Source organism: Fundulus heteroclitus, chromosome 3, assembly GCF_011125445.2.
Source record: "Fundulus heteroclitus isolate FHET01 chromosome 3, MU-UCD_Fhet_4.1, whole genome shotgun sequence".
Taxonomy (NCBI): Eukaryota; Metazoa; Chordata; class Actinopteri; order Cyprinodontiformes; family Fundulidae; genus Fundulus; species Fundulus heteroclitus.
This window is the reverse complement of record NC_046363.1, coordinates 36,315,774-36,332,467: the sequence shown is the minus strand read 5'-3', so window position 1 is coordinate 36,332,467 and position 16,694 is coordinate 36,315,774. Positions and strand designations below refer to the sequence as shown.

The following is a 16,694-nucleotide window of genomic DNA, read 5'->3' as shown; positions in this document are numbered from 1 at the left end:
TGATTCACTTAGTTGCATATTTTCAGTATTACATCATGCAAAAGGGGAAATGAATGTAGCACACAACTAAACCGACAAAGAAATGATAACACGAAGAGTTCAGTTTTTGTTAATAATTGTACATTACCAGTGATCTGCCCCATGAGACGAGGAGTTCCTGTGGTGTCCTGTTCATCTTCAAACTCTCTTATCCAGATATTAAGTTCATCTGACTCAGCTCCACTGTGGAAATAGTAGAACTGCAGACATTGGACATTACATCCCCTGTTCAGCTTCACTACCTCAGTTTCCAGTTTGGCCGAATCTCCTTCTTGACCTGATGCCGTGCTCGCATGGATGAAGTGCCCCTTTTGTTGAGCTGCAGTGATGTTATGCAAAAGGACATTGTCTGGTGGGTTCTTGTCTTTATATACCATTTACATATACATTTGCACAACTTCAGTAATTAATGCATTTTTATAATCTTATGCCAATGTTATGTAAGCATTTTACAGCCTATGGAAAGCATTTAGGTTTGCAGTCAAAAAAATCAAAGAGATACCAACACACAAGTTTTTCAAAGTAATTTTAAACGTCCCAGTTGGGGTGACATGGGTCATAACTGTTAGAGGGAATACTTTAAAGAAAACAAATTTATTAAATTAATTTCAAAAGACTTTGCTCAATATTTAAAATAATATATATATATTTTTTAAAACGAACATTCACCAACAGTAAAAATCCACAAGCAGCTGCTAATTTCATGAAGCTGTTTGTGGGGTGAGTAGTAGGCAAGCCCAAAGCAAAGCTGCTTTTTTGCCCTAAAAAAATCTTTTTTATGTTCTTCAAAAGCAGATTAGGAGCAACCTGTCAGCAAGTAAGATGGAGTCGTTGATTTTGATGACCACTGGTAAAGCCGTCCTCATGGCATTGGACACAGTCTAAATTACTGAGAAAGCTGTTCTTGTATTTCAATACAGTGAGAGCAGTTTCTTAATCATCATTGATTATGAAAATATTCATTGTAATTAAACCTCTCATTGCTGAGAGAATTCCAACATCTTTCTAATCATTCATCATAGGAATTTGTCACTTGCATCCTTTTTCAACTTTCTGAGCTCACAGTGGTACCTCTGGAAGACTGAATTACTAATTTTAACTAGCTATTATAACTAAAAATGTGTGCAGTCGACTAAGATTACTCTCTCTCTCTCTCTCTCTCTCTCTCTCTCTCTCTCTCTGTCTATCTCTCTCTCTCTCTCTCTCGCTTTTAAACATACATACATATACAGTGCTTAAGAGTTCAAAGTTTATTCAGGAGATTTGCAACCCTTTATGAATGGGTAAGGTACTCCTCGAAGAGTTAGGATCTGATCCATCACTTGTCATTCTCTTTTATTCTTTCCTGAAACCCATTGGCACACCCAATAGGACAAATGTCGCTTTATGGTGCATTACTGTGATAGAGTGGTGTAGTATACTTTTTTTGTATTGGTTATGAATAATCCTTGTAGGAAGTATTTAATGTGCCCACTCCTCTGAGTTGCTCAGTAGGTATATATATATATATATATATATATATATATATATATATATATATATATATATATATATATATATATATATATATATACTGTATATATCATCCATAACATTCTGAAGACACTGATTACAGTGTATCAGGGAAAAGTAATACACACATTTACAAATCTTATTCATCATTATCATTAATAAGATATTATAAATATGAAAATTTACCATTATCTCCACTTCCACTTGGTAGACTAGTGTGGTCAGAGCTTGGACCTCCATTAACTTCTGTGACCACTTCCCAGCCACTTCCATTCAGTGAACAGAGGCTCATTTTGCACATTGTTCCATTAGAAAAGCCACAGAAAAACGTAAAGGCAACGGTTTCGTCTGAAAAAGTGAAGGATTATGTATGTAAATGTAAGATATTGATTTTCCTATATTTTCTTCTAGTTCTGGGCATTTTTGGTTATGGCAGTTAGGCAAATATGAGATAAAATACACAGAAAGAAAATCCTTTTTAAGAGCTGTTCTCATGTCTATTGAAAAGTAAACATTATGAATAGCATCATTGTAAAAGTTGGGTTTTTATGTCAGTCTTCATTGGTCAAATTTAATTCCATAAGGTTAAATAAACATTTTAATCAATAATCTAAAAAAAAACAAAAAATGTTTATGAATATTTGGGTTTCAACAAGCATTTAGGAGAATTGTGGTTTACTTAATGGGCTACAAACTCTAAAAAAAACAAACAAAAAAAAGTGATCAATGAAAGTGAGATCAAATTTAATTGGAAATTGCTGGCATAAAGACAGTTCTTTCTTTTTGGAAAAGGGCAGTAAATGCATACGTTTAGATCATTTCAACATTTTCTCCATATTGTTCAACAGTGTGTAAGCACTCACTGCAGCTGTAGAGGAGGTTCAGCTCTTGAGCATCGTAAGGACTCATTTCAAGCCTTTGACCGATCACATCTTGGAATTTAGGGTCTATGGTAATAATTGTTGAGCCATTGCCATTGGTGAACGCATCCTTTCCATAGTGCATCACTGAGATGTAGTCATATGGGGTGCCATGGACGGTGCTCTCATCACTGCTGACTTTTACAAAGTTATTCTCTGTACCTGTGTCACAAAAAACACTACACTTAAAAAAATTGACTGAACAGAGGTTGTTAAAAAGTGTAGCTCATTCAACATTGAGAGAGCCTGAACATAGCTGGCAATATTCAGTGTTTTATCTCCATGCATATTCTGGGTTATATACAAAAATGTTTTAGTGAAATGTATAGTGTACAAAATAATAACAATAAAAAATGTGTACCATCATTATGGATTGCTTTGAACTCTTATAAATTTTCACAGCAGAAATGTAGGTGATATGAAATGTCAAAATAATTTAGATTTTAGTCACACAAATGCATTAAGCAATGGTTAATGTACTGTTTTCATTATTTGCTTGCTGCTGATAATAATGTGTTGTGTGTGACTATGAAGTACTTTGTTCAACTTTATAAGGAGTAGAATTGTGCTTCTGTAAGGAGTGGAGTCGCTGACAGATAATACAGATGATGTATGTCTGAATACAGCATTTTTGAAGTTATATTGTGTAATTTTCTGGCTTTTCATGCAAATAGATTTTAATTATGTGAAACTGCAACTGATTGTTGACACTGAAACATGTCCATTCATCAAAGTGGTTATTTTCTGAATGAGGAATTGGATATTCCTGGACAGGTACTAGTTTTGTTGTACACTGTACATGTTAAACAGTAAACATAAATATCATCACAAAGGGGGTTGATATATCTTTTGTAGCTCATAAATTTAGAAAAAATAAAAACAAAACTGCAGTAATGTTTTATTAATACAAAGAAAATCTAATATCTGTTCTATACCTGGTAGTAGGTTGGCAGAGACAATTTGCACATAATCATCTCTGTCATATCTAGACTGTTCATGGTAGAAGCCAAGAGCATGAAGAAGCTCATGCTCAACAATGGCAATGTATTCACAGCCTGCACCAATAGAGAGGTCCTGTCCATTGGCAGATACTCTACCAATATATGACCAACACCTAGGATAGAAAAAAAAACACAGATCAAAACCTTGACATTAACTACAGTCTATCAAAAACATGAAAGTTATTAAAGTTGTGAAAATAACATTGATACAGCGTGTGTAAAAACTAACAATTCAAAACAATAACCCCATTCAAATATTTCCTGATTCACTCCAGCCAGTGCAATCCTTCAAGATCTTTTGTCATATCTGATGCCAAGTGGTCAAAAGTAAATATGTTGAAGTACTTCAATATTCCACTATGGTTAATGGTTCTTTAAGTTTAAAGTGCTTTAAAAGAGACTAAGCCTGAATAACAACAGAGATATGTTGATATCTATTCATAAAAAAATAACAATGTCTAAATTAGAAATGTATTTAACCATCCAACGGAAAAAATAGAACTAAGTAGCAATGCAATAAGTATGCAAACCAAATGAGGATTTCATCTCATTCATTTACTTATAATCTAAAAGATACACAATATATATATATATATATATATATATATATATACCTTATCCTTGGAATTATATATATATACCTTATCCTTGGAATTATATATATATATATATATATATATATATATATATATATATATATATATATATATATATATAAAGGAAGCCTGACAGTTCACAGATCCCATTTTGAATAAAAATATGTATAAAACTGTTTTTGGGGGCAACAGTAGTTAAACTATATGTTGATATCAGCAGTTCATTTGAAATGATAATGCAGCATAACTTAAATTTCTGTGTCCTCATAAATCAATTAAGAGCATAAAAGTTTGTGTTTTGATCAGCATATTTTGCTCAAAGTGAGAACAACATAGAGAACCTACCCATTTGACTTTTGGATCTTAAGGTAATAGTCCTCAGAGTCACGTGGTTTGAAATCGATGCATGACTTCACTCTGAACTGGTCAAAGGCTCTCATGATGACTCCTTTGGCGTTCAAGTCTTTCATTTCACAATTAATTTAAAAGCAGTGAAACAGAAAACATGTGACATGACATTATGGTAATATTCATATGAAAAAATTAAGCAGAAATTAATTTAATCTGAATCACTTTCAATTGTCTTTTTCCTTCACATAAATCTGTAAGCAAGAGCCCCTTTTGACATTTACTGAGTTGCACGACCTGATTTCAGAAGTGAACATTTACTCTACAATAATATAACCAAGCAATGCAAAATAAAATACAACAACTCCAAAATTTGTTTTAATTTTTTTTTCTTTTATAGAAAAAAAACGTACCCAGGCTGCTATCTAAGACGTAGGAAACTGGGGATGTCCATAGCCTGTCACCAGGTAGAATGCTGCTCCTTTGAATGTTTGGAGGCTTAACAAAATGTGCATGAGTCATTTCCATTAAGACAAAACAGGCAGACATAAATGTTTTACTAAAAATACCACCTTAACTATCTGCTTATTGGACTAAACTTACCTCACGGATATCATCAAGCGTTAAATCTAAGATCAGGGCAGGAAGTTAGTGGTTATAAATCAGAAACAATTTGATCAAATATGTATTTAAAAGAATAAAGAAATTTCAATTTACCCCCTTTGCTGGTATCATTTTCACCAATATCTACAAATAACACAACATTTTTCTTATAAGTTCACATCAGTTCATAAAAAAATTACAAAATGTACAGAATTTTTTTTTTATCAAGATATGAACAAAAGCATATAGCGCTTACCAACTATCTCCACCTCTACCTGGATTAAAACAATGGAAAAAATATTCAACATATAACAACTATACATATAGCATACAGTCAAGGTCAAAATAATGGATTGTGCCTTCAAATATGAAAGGTATACACAACTTGTAGCCGTTCATTTTGTGGGATGTTCTTTATACAAATGTATCTTTGTTCAATAAAGGATGTGGTGAAATATGTGCCCTGGGATTTTGTACACTTGAAGTCAGATTTAAATTGTTATAGAGCCTTCTTAGCACTAGCGAGGAATGGGTGATTACATTAAAGTTTCAAAATAAGGATTATAGGGGCTTTCCAAATTCACTTGGTGGCTTATCCATAGTTTTATTGTTAAAATTATCGGCAGAAAAACTTCTAATGAGCTTTAAAGATCAAGCAGATATAGGATAACCATTAATAAAAATGAAGAACAGTTTTTTTTTGTTTATTTGTTTGTATTTTTTTTTTTACAATGGTACTGAACAGATCTGGTGGACAGGAACTTTGTGCATTGATAGGATATCTGCAGTGTACGGTGGGGCCACCTCTCGGCTGTGCCTGCTTGCTAGTGTTTCAGGAGCAATTCTGCTAAAGACCAGGATGAAACCGAGTGGCCTCGAGCTGAGTTTTGACTGAACACATTTTTTTTTCAGTGATTAGCCGAGGCGCGAGGTGAAATGAGAAGCTTTTTCTCAGAGGAAGTCCAGAAAAAACTGAGGAGCGATGGCATTAATATTGAGGACCACTATGAACGGAGTGGGCCAAACTGAAGCATAATTTTACTATTTACCAATCATGAACCACAAGTGAAGGAACAAAAAAAGACAATAAAAATGACCCCTCAGCTCTCTAGACGCAGACATGCTGTATCAGATCTGTGTATTTACTGGTTTTCTCTTGTTTACACTCGCTGAAACGTTAAGTTTTGTTTGCCTTGCAGACCGAGAACAGCGGCGTTACTTTCGCAGGGGAGCCCGCTGAAAGCCGCTCGTAGCCGATGAACGCTACTGGACGGACGCTAATGGACTCATTTTCGAATCAAAAGTCAGACAGCAGACTGCATTACAGCGCAATAAATTTAGTTGCAGAATTATATATAAATACCCATAATGCAGCTTTAGCCAAAGATGCATGCTGACTCAAAGTACTGGTTCTGAAAGGAAGCAATCCCCTCTTGCTGCACTTAATAAGTTTTTTTTTGTATTTTTGTTCAGTGGTAAAACTGTAAAAGTTTCTCATCCTATATATTGATGACTTGTTCACACCGATTTTCTAATGATTTTGATAAAGTTGTATTAGTCTGTGACGAAGTTGTTGAACAGTAGCTAATATGTAACATGACCATAGCATTAATTTACTTATACTTTACTTCAGAAATACAGATGAGGTTGAATGAAGATGTTATTTGGATAATAGTTTAAAGTGTAATGCTCTGAACAAAATGACTTACCATAGGGAGGGAAAGGGCTGATGAAACTGCCAAGTTCACCATAAGGAAAAAGTAGCCTTTCAGTCTCATGGTTGGTCCTGGAATATATTTTAAATTATGGATTTGTTGAAAAAAGTATTAAATTCATTTAAATGTCCAAAATATGAATCTATCAGCAAGGTCTATATATTTGACTCAGTTAATCTAAATTTAAAATCACTCGTCTTCTGCGTGCCCAAAGGGTCAGCCTCTCTATTCTCCGTCTTCTTTCAGAATAGGATTCTAAGCAGACTGAGGACAGTTTTATGCTCCAGCCACAACACAAAAATGCTGGATCATTTTTACACAGTCAGTCATTACTCATTTCCACTCTGCATTACTCGTTTCAGGTATGTCAGATATTAAAGCACGTGCTTGGCATCTCAGACAAAAATCTAGGTTTTTAATCTGATTTAAAACTATGGGTTTGCACATTCAGCCTGAACCAACGCTGCTGAGTTCAGACAGTTTCATTTAAGTGTTTTTGGCCCAGCACCCACTGAGGTAAAATGCTTTTTGCAATGGATGGACTGATTAATTTTAATTGTTGGACAGATGATAGGTTGCTGCATCATTTTACAAGAGGAAATGTTATTGTTTTGGACACTTAACAGGTTGACAGAAGTTAAAGCTCTACAATGGTCTTCTTTTTTCTATAAGAACTAATTTGAGCCCAGAGATTCCTATCACAAATATCTTTACCGTAAAATTTTCTGGAACAAATGGTTCCTTTGAATCACGACTGAAACATTTTTTTTTTTGTTTACAGGAAGTTTGATCACATAATCCGACAAAAGAACTGTTTAGAACAGATGTTTCTATTACACCTTTGATGTATATTTCAACATCATCGTCTTTTGTGCAATGTTTTTCTTTTCATGCCCTGTTATTTTTTGTGTGTTCAATCAACTGTAAGGCATTTGGATATGTTGTGCATGAATGCTGCTCTCCAAATAATCTCGCTTTGCCTTGCCTTTTCTTCAGTGTTGACAGATTAGGCCAGATTACGCATAATTGGTCTTTTTTTCAAACACATTTGGCTGGAAAAATGGATTTGGGGAGGTTGCTAAAATTTTGGCTGCTCTTCACAACATTTAGAGGGATTTTAGGAAGTATTCATAGGAAAATTCTGTCAAAATATTTGTCATTGTGTGGCAGGAAAGAAAAAAAACTGCATACATTGTAATAAAACTGCACCCATTATATTAGTTCCTTTATTTTAAACTTTAAATTTAGATTTTTTCCCCTCCTATTGTGGTCAGTCTTAGATTTTTGTATGGATGCGATTAAAAACATGACTAATCATCTCTAAATTGGCTTTTGACCCAAGAGTTTGAAGTTTAGAGACATTTCTTGGCCGAAAAAAAAAGTTTCTGATTAATCCACATCAATGCCAAGTGACAAAGAGATTGCTTGATTTCAGGTATTCTGTTCTTAGAGGAACATAATTAGGGTTTTCTGCTTTATCACACTGTTTGATACTAAAATTATTAAGAAGAACAACTTTAAACATTTAGTGGCTTAGAAGAAGAGTGGAAACGAATATTGATAAATGTTAAGACACATCCAAAAGCTGCCTGATTATCCCCAATAGGGGTCTGCAGACCCAGAGAACGCAGTTTCAGACCCGCCGTTCTAGACGCCTTTTCATCTGTGACAGCATTATCTATTTCCTTACGAGCTGGAAGCTGTTAAAGCTACATAACATATTTAATTTGCACTATATCAATACTTAAAACACAGATTTTAATTGTATTGAGATCTCGTACATCCCCAAACCAAACAGTTTCAGAGTCTATTACGTAACTACTAATTAGTAATAATGGATTAAAAGGTTGTTAAACATGGATGCTTTAGGATGACTCAAATAGGAACCAGTCGGAAAATTTGACTGCAAATGCCACCATTCAATCTTAAGAGTGGAGCACTAAGATAGTTTTAAGATAAATATAGCAGAACTGAGCAAGTTCACATGAAAATGTGATAAAATTGTACAGTGACATTAAAGTAGCACCCTTAAACTCAATTTATACAGTTTATCTGCGGAAAACAAAAAAAGAAAGAAAAGATTTTAGGTTGAGTTGCACTTTAAGTCTAAAATCACATATTCAAAAACAGACAGTCATGTCTTCATTTATCAGATAAGGACAGAGCCTTTGAGGCGTGTTTTTTTAATAACATGACTGTAAATGAGCTGACATGAGAAGCAGCAGAGGTATTTACTCTTATTGTCTTGACTAGCGTCATAAAAACAAATGTCTGGTTCCCATCATTTCATCATTACTGTCAACGCATTTTATCGCAACTAATCTTTGTTGATCTCCTGAACAATGTGCGCAGCATGCTCTGCGATTGAGCTGGTTGGACTAAAGTTGTGGAACCTCTGCATTTCTTTAAGGTCTCAATGTTTTGTCGTATATGTTTGTTTTTCAATTCTGACCGCGTTGTCATCCCAACAGCATGATGTGCTACCACAATGTCGCAACACCCTGAGTTGCTTCAGCACAGGGTTAATGAATGGCCAGAGGCATTTAAAGAAAGGCTCGCTGTTGTATGATGGAAATATTGTGTGAAAGGCGCTCTAAAAATCCCACACATGGACAGATGAATTGTGCAAGGTTAAGCGCAAAACAAAAGAATGTTTCTGCATAGGCTCCATTATTAATAGTTTATGCTCAGACAATGAATTCTGATGGTGACAGAAACTCTGTTTCAGGTTGGACTGATGACGCTGTGCTAATCATGATTGAGCTGTCGTCACAGCTGCTTGACAGTGCCGGTAAAGACAAAATCATGAAATGAGTAACATACATGGCTTTCCAAAACTATTTAGGTTCAGCAAGTCTAAAACAGTACACTGTCTGTGGCCCTCTGTTCATCTTGGGGGGGGGGGGGGGGGGGGGGGGGGGAAATCCCTCACAGCATTTTACAGTGAAAAGCAAATATTTATTTGGAATCCGTTCATTGAAGCGATTCTTTGATAAGAAACATCCAAAAGATTTGCTCAGATTTGACAGGTAAAAACATCCGTCTTCTGCCAAATCACATACTTTCACAAGCAGAACTCTGAAATACTTTACATCACATGCGTCAAACTGAAGGCCTGCAGGCCAATTTCAGCCCGTCAAGGCAATTAACCCGGCCCTTAAGAGCCAAAAAAGGCATTTCATGCCATAAAGTAGAGACATATGTCCTTTTAAAATGTATAAGGTGGCTAAATCTGCACCTTCTATAACGATTGTTGCTTTTTTTAACTGTGTAGTAACAGCATCCTGCAACTAGATGTCACCTTTTCCATAACACATTGAAACAACCCATAAATGTGCAAAAAGTGATGAAGAATGATGTTTAAAGTGTAATTTACCCAAAAATCAACACTTTTTGCAGATAAACTATATTAAACTGGGCATGAGGGAGCTACCTTAATGTTACTGTGCTATTGTTACATTTTTATGAGAAGTTGTTTAGTTCTGCAATATCTCTCTTAAAACCGTCTTAGAGCTGTCCTCTGCAGTTTCCTATTGGTTCAGGCTTTCATCATCAGGGCCACGGTTCGGGTATGAAAGCATCTCAGTCAGTCACGCTCCCGGCTCACCCCACAATAAGTCAAACTCAGAGGAGTTGGAATTGTGAGCATTTGGAGAATTGGTCGATTGTGTTTAGCATTTGTTCCTGCTACTATTACTGAACGTTAGCTCAGGTCAGCAGTGATGCTGCTAACATCACTTTACCACTCAGAAACTGCACCCATCCTGTCCTCAACTACCTCAGAACCTGAAAATCTTTTTTTTTTTTTTTTTTTTTTTTTTTTTTTTTGTCCCAGTGTCCTGTCTAGCACTATGGCAATAGGAATTGATATCTCAATGCCAGATGGAGCTCGACAGATTTTGCTTTTACAAGTGGAGCAAACAGCTTTCGCCATAGTGCTCCACTTGATTTATGCTTGTAAATAGCTTTATTATGATTCCTGCAAGGAGAATTTCAAATTATATGGACATGACAATGGGAGAGTAAAGGAAGAACAAAAAGTGAAAGAAAAGAAAAAAAAAAAAAAAGAGTAGAGGTGAAAGAAAGAGGAGATAAAAGGAAGAGAATGATAAAATGTCCTCTGTCTGCTCCATCACCTGGAAAGAGACACAAAAAGAACAGCACAACCAACAGACATAAAGCAACAGATACACTCTAATAACACCTAGATGCCATTGCTAAATCATATATATTATTATGTAAGTTGACATGTGTAATGTGATATTTGAAAAAAGAAAGTGACACAACATAAATAAATAAATAAATAAATTATAAGATTACTGTATATAAGTGAACACTTAATACCTGGGACCCAGCACCTGTGGGAGATGTGAGAGTACACTAGTTTAGGTGAAGATTATCCAGAAATAGCTTGATAGTGATTGTGGAGAACCAAAGACCCACCTTCCCCGAGCACAGAGGCAGGCGTCAGGGGACCCGTAACCCCGGACTCCCAAAGGGGTCCCTAAAGCAGGTCGCCCAGGAGGGGCCGACACAGGATATCTGCAACCCCCCCCCCAAGGAAGGAGCAGAGACGACCCCGAGGAAATCCCCCAGCCACCGCAATGCCGACGCCCTCAAGAGCCGCGGAGACGAGCCCGTGGGCTCCGCCGGCAGCCAGCCCCGCTGAAGTGGTCCCGGCCATGGGCCCTGAGGGCCAGAGGCCCCAGGGGCGCCCCGCCCCCGCGACGAGGGCCCCGGCCGCCCCCCGGGGGGCCAGGCCCCGCGAAGAGGCCGCCAGGAGCGGGCCGGCGCACGCCCGGGAACCCGCCCCAAACCCGAAGCCAACTAATGCGCCAGGGGGCCAAGGCGCCCGCCAACGAAGTGGAGGAGGGCAGGACGTGGGGGGATGGGCTCCGCACCTATCGGAGACTTGAGATGTTCTTGGGAGAGGGAGCGGACCACACCCATACCTGAAAAAAAAAGACGCTGTACACACATTCCCACATAACACTCACATCCAACACTGACCAAAGGGGGGGGGGACACCCCAAATCGACTATACGACTGCTTGTGCCCGACCCCCGGCCCCGGCCCCCGACCAGACGCCCCCCGGACCGGGCCCCCCCAAGAGGGCGGGCCAACACGACCCGCACGAGCCACCCGGCCAGAGCCCCCCCCTCCCCCTAAATACCTAATAAACCCACTCCCTCCCCCCACCTTACCCTTGCCATCCCTGCCCCCCGCCCTGAAAATCTTATAGAAAAGATGACCAGAGGTGTGTAGAGTTTCCTGTTTTTTTTTTTTTTTTTGTTAGCTGTTGATGAACGAATAGACAATACGGATACTGCGCATTTGTCCATTTTTACAAGAGGTGTTGGTAAAGAAGATTTGCTGCATTGACGTTCTATCTTTATCAAATGTGACAAAAAGCATTGAACTTGAGTTTCATATTTATCATGGGTTTTAATTTAAAAATATTGGTCTTTGATTGACTTGTTTATTTTATAACCTGAAATAAATGGGAGTAACGTTATTATACCAGAGCAAAGTGCTCTTTGTAAATTAAATTATGAAATCAAAGGTTCCATCTATACAGGTGTAACCGGCCCTTTTAAAGACTTCATGACACCAGAGCGGCCCAATATAGAAATGAGTTTGACAGCCCTGCTTTACTTATTTTGTCATTTTGACAAATTAAATAGTAAACTTGTTTTGGTTTCAAAAATACTTTTCACATTCATATGAAAAGGGGCACCTGAATGACTCAAACGTATGTTCTAAATTTGTTCCCAGAAGACAACCAATCTGTAAAGGAGCAAACAAAGGGTTGACGGGCAACTGCTGATGGTAAAGATTAGACTGACAGATTTACTATAAAATGACTATTACGAATATTGATGAGAACGTGTTTATCAACAAATCCAGTTTGTGTACTGGAAAACATTCATCAGTTTCATTCTGACATTACTGGCAGGTGCTGCGTTGCCTTTTTCACGTGCAGGCATGTGACAGCCACTTTGATGTGTAACAGGATACCTATCAGGTGATGTCTTTCCAGAAATGCATTTGATGCCAAAGTATATGTATTTGTTTTCAACCGATATGTTTACTTTAACATATTAAAGCAGTACAAGATCAGATACATTTTGCTGACTGACTGCACTATAAACTGTCAAAAACAACAGAGCCTAACACTTAAGAAGCAGATGACCGATTTTCTTTACATTATCCCAAAGGAAGGCAAGGGCGAGTTTATAATTCAACTTGAATTCTCACTCATGCAGTGCATCCGGAAAGTATTCACTGCGCCTCACTTTTCACATTTGGTCACGTTGCAGCTTTTATCCATAGTTACCTTATTTCCCTCCAAACTCTACACAGTTCTTCATCATAATAGGAAAGTTTTTTTTGGGGGACATATTTGTAAGTAAGTAAAAATCAAGTGCTTAGAAATCACATGTACAAAAGTATTAACAGCTGTTGCTCTATAATTTGTGGAAGCACCTCTGGTGACAAAGTCTCAGACCTTATTTTAGTTTATAGCACTAGTGGTCTTTATTTGACAGTAAGCTGAAAAAAGGGGTTGAGAGAGAGAGGGAGAAGACATAGGGCAAAGGTGAACTCAGGATGGCCGTGTCAAGGACCGAGGTCTCCGAACAAGAGTTACATGCTCTCACTCTACACCCGCCACAAGTCTTCTTGAATATGATGGCACGACCTAGACCAACTTTATCTTTGGGTAGTTTTAGCCCTTCCTGTCTTTCCAGACCCTCTCAACATCGGTGCATCACTATCGTTAGACCTGTCCAGAGATGTTAAAATTCAAGTCTCTGCTCTAGTTGGGCTGCTCGAGGTCATTTAGTTTTCTAGAAGCCTTCTCCATTGAAATCTTCTCTGTATGCATGGTGCCTTGTTTCCACCCTGACACTCATGTCAAACACCTCAGTGTTTGTGTGAGCACAGCAACCCCAATAGGGGTCTTCTTCCTATTTATAATATTTGAAATCTCCTCCTGGACCTTTACATTCACATTACATAGGTTTCATAAATGCAGTTAATTTCCTTGGATGCTGAAACCTAAGGTTCATTTAACCTTTGCTTGTTTTGTTCTGTAGGAATAGGAGGGTGGAGACCGGCAAAGTAAAACAAAAACAAAAAAACGTGGGCTTGTAAACTTTCCTGAACTTTAAAAAGAAAATTATTATCAGAGACAGACAGAGTATTTGTAAAATCTAAAACCTTCAATAAAATGTGTTGACAAAAAAAAAGAAACAGCTAGTTGGCTGACAGAACGGTCAGTCTCTCACGTAACAAACAGGCACACAATATAAATGTTAGTAAATTGTTCCTTTCCAGCTATGAAACCTGATAATACTTTAGTCATTGTCTGTTCCATCTCTTATCACTGTGCACAGCGCAGATGAGCAAGTAAGCGTCATGGTTCACGATAGGCGATAAGATGCTTTGTTGTCAGATTAAAATGACATTCTTCAAAACAATGTTGTGGAGCTGAAGGCAACCAATATTTAAATAACATTAAGAAACCATAGCTGCAGTGTGTATGGGTTTTGTTTTGGACAATCTATTTTGACTTTCATCAGGGAACAAGCAAGATTGGTCGTTAATTCCTGAAGACCACTAAACAGATTTTAGCTTAATTTTTTTGTCTGTTACTCACATTTCTATTAGACTTTAATTCATTCAGCAAGGAACAACCAATCATCGATAGTTGGACATTCTATCAGTTTGTTGATGCATCTTTTGTTCGTATACAAAAGATGTACGAACTTTTGAAAAATATGCACAAGTTAAGACTTCACCTTCACTACAAATGTAAGATATTAGCATTTTGTACTTGTTGTAGGTTTGTAGGTTTGTAGGTTTTTGAAACAGCCAGAAAATGCTGTGGCAAAATATTTTATAAAGCAGCTGACAACAACCTGGGTACATAGAAGCGGGCATCAACAATCCCTCCTCTTTGGTAAGAGTCTTTTCAAAACCTTTGATTTTCTTCTGGTGAATCATTTTTTTTATTTGAATCGAATGTATGCTTGGACAAATAAAATCTGTCTTTATCTTCAGCTTTTAAGAAGAAACCAAAGACTTTATGTCAAAACTGACAGGAACCTAAAACTGCACATGGTTTCTTCCAGCTAAAGAAATAACCCCATAGCATGATGCTGCCACCATCATGTTTCACTTCAGTGAAACATGATGGTGGCATGTTTAGTTTTGTGCAAGACCTCCCTTTAGTAATTGTGGCTAAAAGTTAAAGTTTGGTTCCCGCAACCCACAAGAAGTTCTCCTACATGAGCAAATTGGAGCCAGGGTTAGGCATCCTGCCAGGAAAAAAAATATTTTGGTGTGTCTCTCAACACTACCTCTTAGTCCAGACACTTGGAAAACACAGGTGGTCATTGTCACAGGAGACAAATAGTACTAACAGAAATTTAAGCAGCACTTTTTGCGTTACTGTCCGGCTGCCTTCATAATCTTTCAAACATTTTAACCAGTTTAACTCCTATTTTATCAGTTCAAGAAAAAATTTACAGTTTTAGTAATCTCAGTGTTGTTCTCAAGCTATTTATGACTGTCTTTACTGTGTCATTGCATGTCTATTCTGTGGATTTGCTTTTGGTAGCCTTTTTGTGACTAATACATTTATAAATTGAAAGCATTTTAGACTTTGTAACCTCTCTGAAAACTACATCTACAGCTAAATGATGCCAGCTGGTGAATATTAAGAAACCCTAATTAGGGCAGCTCAACCTTATTTACAGTCAATCAGATTTACCATAACTGTTAGTTACGTAACCAAAAGGGTTACGTAAACGTTGAAACTGAATCAAGACGTGCTTTAACTAAGTATAGGTCTAAGAGTCCAAAAATGAAAGTGTTCTCGTGACTTAGAATGAGTTGTTTCTAAATACGTAGTTGCTGGTGCACCCACTGGGAGGCGCCATGTTGTGTCGCCATTTTTTATTTCAGTAGCCAAAAGGAGACAAACTTGTCAGCCATACACGGTTTCCCTATCTGTCTTCTACATGAAGATGTGCTGTCAGTGGTGGAGGAGTATAAACAAGCAAAGATGACCGTAGCTCATTCTATTTGCCGTTTCTGTTTAAATGGCGGACCATCCATACTCTTTGCCCAGCGAGAGGGAAGAGAAAGTAACCAAGAAAAGTAACAGAAGTAATAATCGGAAGAAAATGAGAATCTATATCAGCGTATCTATTACTATGTGGAGATAATTCATGAGGGAGCGGGGATTAAAAAGGGATGTGGAGGTTGCAGGTATTCTGCTGAACATGTACGTTAACTGAATTAACTTCATTCAATATAACAGTGAAGTCTACTTTGGCATTATAGAAACAGAGCAGTGTGGTCCAGCAGCTACTCTGTCCTCCCGGCAGAGACGGCTAGTTTGTTTGTCTTCTTGTCTCCCTCTCCCTCTCAGGGAGTGTGTGTATGTGGGGTGATATTTGAGTCGGCCGATTAACGGTGTCCGTAGTGCAGCAGCAGGAGCGGGTCTCTTACTCGTGCTTGTATAGACGCTTATTTTAGAGCCCAAACAAGCAATTCCAATTTCAGAAACGAGCCCCAAAAAAATTCCACTCATGGAATTTACAAGAGACTTTATATAAAAAAAAAAAAAAAGCGCCAAAAACCATTTCACACAGTGACCGTAGCTATTAGCAGCAGCTTGGTACCAAATACATTGAGGACATGGTTGACATTGTATTATTTATGGTACTCTGTGGCTCCTGTAGTAGTTATTACACCCTTGACAGCAAGGCCGGTTGTAATTCAATAAGCATGAAAATTTTAAACACTGGGGCTTTACAGGTTTTTCATAATTTTACGTTTTCCCTCTAACAGATTAGTTCATTTTTCATTTAAATTGTGCTGGATATGTGTCACCTTAGACACTTTTAATCAAAGATAGGGGAGTTTTCTGCAGTGGAATATTTTACATTA

The 16,694-nt window shown here is 37.4% G+C and overlaps 1 protein-coding gene across 1 annotated transcript in view; it reads right to left on the bottom strand.

Moving 5' to 3' along the window:
- Positions 1 to 16,694, bottom strand: part of LOC105936743 (meprin A subunit beta) — a 70,264-nt gene that overhangs the window by 10,733 nt on the left and 42,837 nt on the right. The window lies entirely within an intron of this gene.